This window comes from Leopardus geoffroyi, chromosome X (genome assembly GCF_018350155.1).
Source record: "Leopardus geoffroyi isolate Oge1 chromosome X, O.geoffroyi_Oge1_pat1.0, whole genome shotgun sequence".
Classification (NCBI taxonomy): domain Eukaryota; kingdom Metazoa; phylum Chordata; class Mammalia; order Carnivora; family Felidae; genus Leopardus; species Leopardus geoffroyi.
In genome coordinates this window covers 40,796,995-40,803,114 of record NC_059343.1, presented here as the reverse complement: position 1 = coordinate 40,803,114, position 6,120 = coordinate 40,796,995, and positions in this window count along the sequence as shown.

The following is a 6,120-nucleotide window of genomic DNA, read 5'->3' as shown; positions in this document are numbered from 1 at the left end:
GAAAGCAAATCTGCTCACCTCCACCTGGGGAAGGTGTTCCAGTTGGAAAAGTGAGAACATCGCCAAAGATCTCTGGTCTTTTTCATCACAGAAACTATTCCACCTCTGAAATCATTAGCTGAAGCATCCTGCTGTCTGCCCACACTTTGCCTCTCCCTAGCCATTCGTTCAAATCCTCTCTGTTCCCCAGCCTCATTGACCACTGCGTCCACCTTGGTCTCAGTTTTTCGTATTCGGCAAAGAGACCCCAGACCATTGTTTTAATAATGCTTCTGCCAATAACCTAAACTCCCTGACCTTCTGGCTTTTCATTACTCATTTGGCAACAGCTCCCCACCCCCACCCCGCCCCGTTTAAACCCTGCCTTGGGCTTTCTCTGTGCCTGCAAACACTGTTGCAAGAAGTTTCCCCACAGGGCAGATAAGTCATACTTGTCAACCTCAAGTGGTCCCTGAAATCCCATACTTTCCATGTCAATTCCCAGTCTTGGATTCCATTATGACTATTTCAAACCTGGTCTGCTCACCTCAGACCTCTGATATCACTCTTTGCACCCTCTCCCCTGTTTTCAACAAATGAACTTCCCTCCTACTACATAGAGAAAATGAAACTATTAGACAGTCTCTCACTTTCCACTATAGAGCCATATATCCACTTACCTCTGTCCCCATCTTCTCTTTGGTGGCAGGGATATTATTTTCCAATATTAAAGTATAACTTTTTCCTTCCCTATATTTTTACTTTTCCCTCCTCTCCTCTTTTAAGCAACTGGATGGCTCCCTGCTCACCTGAAGGGAGGGATGTGGCTGGGCAAAATGCAAAAAGTCTCTGGTATTTTTTTCCAAAAACCTAAACTCCAGGCGCGGAGGGTGTGGTCGGTTTTTAAAATAGCCACAAATTTTTCCCCTCCTCTCACTGCGCCCTTTGGCAGTGTCTGTCTACACTGACTCTGGGGAAAGAGCAGAACTCTACTGGCTCTTCCCCTGGGTTGGGGGTGGGTGAAGGGAGAGAGAAGTCTCTGGACCCCACGGCAAAAAGCACCTGAGCTCTTCTTCCTGACACTGAGTCAGGGAAGAGCAGAACTCATGGAGTAGCTGTATGGTTCATCTCCACAGATGATCGGAGGCACTATCCCAAACGTTCCTGGGCCCCAGATGCAACTTGGAGGCAGCAGAAGGGTTGCAGAGACAGTGTAGGTGACATTTCAGAGGCACCTATGTGGACCAAGACCCGATGATCCTAAGACCCCAGGTGTATGGCACAACCCTAGGAGTAGGGAAACCCTAGGAATTACCAAGGCAAATTTCCCGGCAGAAAGCTCAATCAGAAATAAAGTTGTTTTCTGGGGTGCCTGGGTAGCTCAGTCGATTGGGTGTCTGACTTCAGCTCAGGTCACGATCTTGTGGTTGGTGGGTTCGAGCCCCACATTGGGCTTGCTGGCTGTCAGCACAGAGCCTGCTTCGGATCCTCTGTCCCCCTCTCTCTGCCCCTTCCCCGCTTGTGCTATCTCAAAAATAAACATCTAAAAGATTTTTTTTTTTTTTTTTTAAGAAATAAAGTTGTTTTCTGGGAGGTACCGGCTTCCAGTTATGGAATGAATAAGTCACAGGGATGAAAAGCACAGCGTGGGGAATATAGTCAATGGTATCGTAATGGCATTGTATGGTGACAGCTGGTAGATACCCTTGTGGTGAGCACAGCACTGTCAGTCACTACGACATACACCTGAAACTAGTGTAACATTGTGTGTCACCTATAGTTCAATTGAAGAAAAGAAAAGGAAAGAAAAAGTGGTTTTCTGTAAAGTGACTTCTAGCACACCTAATTTAGTAGACCTGGTACCCCCCCCCCTTTTTTTTTCCTTTCTGGGACAATCGCATATGCCTAGTCCCTGCTCTCAATCACCACCTCTCTTTCCTGTTCGTTCAACCACACGCTCTCAACCAGAGTGTTCTCACCAACGTGAGAATTAAACATAGTCAAATGTCTCTCTCTTTGGAAAAAAAGAAATCCCATTGATTCACACCCTCCCCTAGCACAACTGCCGCAGAGACTTATGGGAATCAGAAGGTGCCCTCACCAGGCAGATGAATTGCAAAAATGGGACCGAGCACCTTGAAAAAGGTACCCCTTCCTTTGGCCCCAAGCCAAAGCTCAAATTCAGAGCTCGGCTGGCTTCCAGCCTGGATCTGCGTCCTTCAGCCCCGCCCTTGGCCCCGCCCTTAGCCACGCCCTTAGCCACGCCCCAGTCCTGCCTGCCCCGGGTTCCTCCACCGGAGCCTCACAGCCCAGCTTCTCGCTGGAGTTGTTTTGTACTTGTTCTCTCCTACTCATTTCTCAGCACACTCCAATCTGGATTCCGGCCCCGTATTGCTGCATAAACAGCTCATTCTAAGCTTCTCCGTGGCTTCCGCGTTATTGAATCCAGAGGACCATTTCATGTCCCATCTTGGTTGACCCTTCAATAAGTAGCATTTAACCCTTGACAGCTGCCGCCTCCAAACTGTCTTCTTTCTGTTTCTAAGACATCACGCTTGCCCAGTTCTCCTGTCGTTTCATAGCTGCACCTTCAGAGCAAAGCGTTTGGGAGACCAGGCTCTGTAAAACAGGGATGCTACTGCTAGTTGGGTTATTGCAGGGTTATCGGAAGAATTAAATTTTCCAAGACAGATAGATAGATAGAAGGATACAACAGTGCATGAGATGAAATAAAGCGTCAAGTATGAGTTCCAGTCTTTGTTGTCGCTGTTGTGGGAAGCTCATCCTCTTCCACCCGGCCATTCAATGTTAGGATATTTGTATTCTTTCAGCTTCAGGGGCGCCTGGGTGGCTCAGTCCGTTAAGCGTCGGACTCTTGGTTTCCGTTCAGGTCATGGTCTCACGGTTGGTGGGTTCGATCCCCACGTTGGGCTCTGTGCTGACAGCCTGGACTCTGCTTGGGATTCTCTCTCTCCCTTTATCTCTGCCCCTCCCCTGTGCGCTCTCTCTCTCTTTCTTTACGAAGGGCTCGAACTCATGAACCGCGAGATCATGACCTGAGCCGAGTCGGACGCCTGACCAACTGCGCCCCCCGGGCGCCCCGACCACTATTTTTATGGAGGAGGGGGGAACTCATATTAACAGCAATGACTTTCCCAAAACCATCTTCTTTAAAGCTTTAAAAATCCTGAGCCTGGAGACCAAACTTCCTCAAAAATGGCTGCAGCTTCCGTTCATGGTTTTTTTCATATCTTGATATTTATTCAAAAGTATGCATGGGGCACCTGGGTGGCTCAGTCGGGGAAGCGTCCGACTCTTGATTTCAGCTCAGGTCGCGATCTCACGGTTGGTGGTTCGAGCCCCACATCAGGATTCACACTGACAGGAGCCTGCTTGGGATTCTCTCTCTCTCCCTCTCTCTCTGCCCCTTCCGCTGCTTGTGGGCTGTCTTTCTCAAAAATAAATAAATAAACATTAAAAAAATAACTGAGGTGAGAATGGAACAAAAGAAGAGAACATAGCCAGTTCAAGAAACTTGGGCCATTTAGCTATTCTTGCAAATTAATGTTTCCATGTAAAATTTAGTATCAACTTGTCGAGGTCCTGAATAGAAGCTTAGAGGTATTTTTACCGAGAGTGTGGTAAATTTTTAAAATAACTTAGGAAAGAAAATTATCTTTAAGATATTGGCTTGTCCTATCCAAGATGAAGGCATGTCTTTCCATTTGTTTAAGACTATTTTTGTGCCTTTCAGGAGCGTTTTAAAATTTTCATGGTGTAGATGAGCATATTTCTTGTTCAATTTTTTCTTAAGTATTCTATCTTCTTGGTTGCTATTGCAAATGGATTTTTCTCTAAGATTATGTCTGCTACTTGGTTATTGTGTACATAAAGCACTTGATTCCTATATGTTAATTTTATTTTAATTTTAAAAATGTTTATTTATTTTGGGGAGGGGCAGAGAGAGAGGGAGACAGAGAATCTCTGCACCATCAGCACAGAGCCCAACACGGGGCTCGAACCCACGAACCGTGAGAAAGTGACCTGAGCTGAAATCAAGAGTCGGAGGCTTAATCGACTGAGCCACCAAGGTACCTCCCTATATGTTAATTTCATATCCTGCTAACTTACCGAATTCTTTCATTGTTTGAGTTAGTTCTTATTACTGATTCGGGAAGGGTCTCCATGTGCATTATGCCATCTGCAAATAGAAATGGTTTTACTTGTTTTTCAAATTCTTATGTCACTAATTAATTTCTTTTGTCTACTTCTATTGGCTATTACTTTCAGTTTAATGGTAAATACTCATGGAGGTAATGAGTATCCTTACCTTGTTCCCGATCTTAGCCAAAATTCCTCTAGTGATTCTCATTATGCAAGATGCTGGATTTAGGAGTAAGGTGTGTACACTCACACATGCATACATGTGACATCATGTGAAAGAAGTATTCATCAATTTATATTTTCTTGAGTGTTTTTAAAATCAGGAAAGAAAGTTAAGTTTTGTCAAAGGCATTTTTAGCATCAAAAGAAGTAACCAGGAGTGGCTGGGTGGCTCCGTTGGTTAAGTGTCTGACTATTTTTTTTTAATGTTTATTTATTTTTGACAGAGAGAGAGAGAGATAGCAAGCACAAGCAGGGGAGGGGCAGAGAGAGAGGGAGACACAGAATGGGAAGCAGGCTCCAGGCTCTGAGCTGTCAGCACAGAGCGGGAGGCGGGGCTCAAACTCACAAGCCATGAGGTCCTGACCTGCCGCTTAACCGACTGAGCCACCCAGGAGCCTCTGTGTCTGACTCTTGATCTCAGCTCAGATCTTGATTTCAGGGTCGTGAGTTCAGGTCCTGCGTTGGGTTCTTCGCTGGGCATGAAGCCTAATTATGAAGATATTTTTTTTAAAAAAAGAGATAATCATGGGGCACTGGGTGGCTCAGTCGGTTGAGCGTCTGACTTCGGCTCAGGTCATGATCCCACACTTCGTGAGTTTGAGCCCCACATCGGGCTCTGTGCTGACAGCCCAGAGCCTGGAGCCTGCTTCTGATTCTGTGTCTCCCTCTCTCTCTTCACCTCCCTTGCTCACTCTGTTTCTCTTTCTCTTTCTCTTAAAAATAAATAAAAACATTAACAAAATTTCAAAGAAGAGATAATCATATGAATTTTCTCCTTAGATGTATTAATATAGGATATTATGTTAATGAATTTCATAATATTGAATGCAAATTCCAATTAGACATGGAGTATTATTTACTTAATGTCATGTTGGATTCTGTCTGCTTACTTTTCATTTACTATTTTTGCACCAATATTCAGAAGTGATTTAGTTTGTAATTTTCTTTGTTGTGCTGTATTTATAAGTTTTAGGTATCAAGATTATACTTGTTTCCTAAAAAAGAAAATAAAGATTTTCCTTAATTTTCCATCTTATCTTTAAATGTTTGGCAAATTTCTCCTGTAAAACCATATGGGCCAACTGCTGTTTTGTGAAGTAGTTCTCCTATAACTTTAAAGAAATGGATTTCTTTAGTCTTTGTCTCTCTAATGGTGTCAATTTTAGCACATGTGTTTTCCTAGGGAATTATCCGTTTTATCTATGTTTTTCAAATTTATTTGCAGAGAAGTCTACAAAAAGTCTCATGACTTAAAATTTTTCTTTTGTTTCATTGATTATTTCCCCAATGTAATTTCTAATCTCGTATATATGTCTGCTACCCTTTTTATTCTTGAAACACTAGACAAATTTCTGCTAAGATCAAGAACAAGGTAAAGAAATCCATTATCTCCACAATTGTTTAACATTAAACTGGAGATAGGGGCACCTGGGTGGATCATTCGGTTAAGCATCTGACTTTGGCCCAGGTCATGATCTCACAGTTCATGGGTTCGAGCCCCGTGTCGGGCTCTGTGCTGACAGCTGGGACCCTGGAGCCCGCTTCAGATTCTGTGTCTCCCTCTCTCTGCTCCCCTCACCCCGCCCTGCTAGTGCTCTTGTCTGTGTCTCAAAAATGAATAAACATTAAAAAAAATTTTTTTAAAGAGTCCAAAGGGCTAATAAGTAATGCATAGAATTATCACAGCCCTGGCCCCTCATCACTACCTTTAGAAATTAAATGCTGAAGGGGCACCTGGGTGGCTCAGACAGTTAA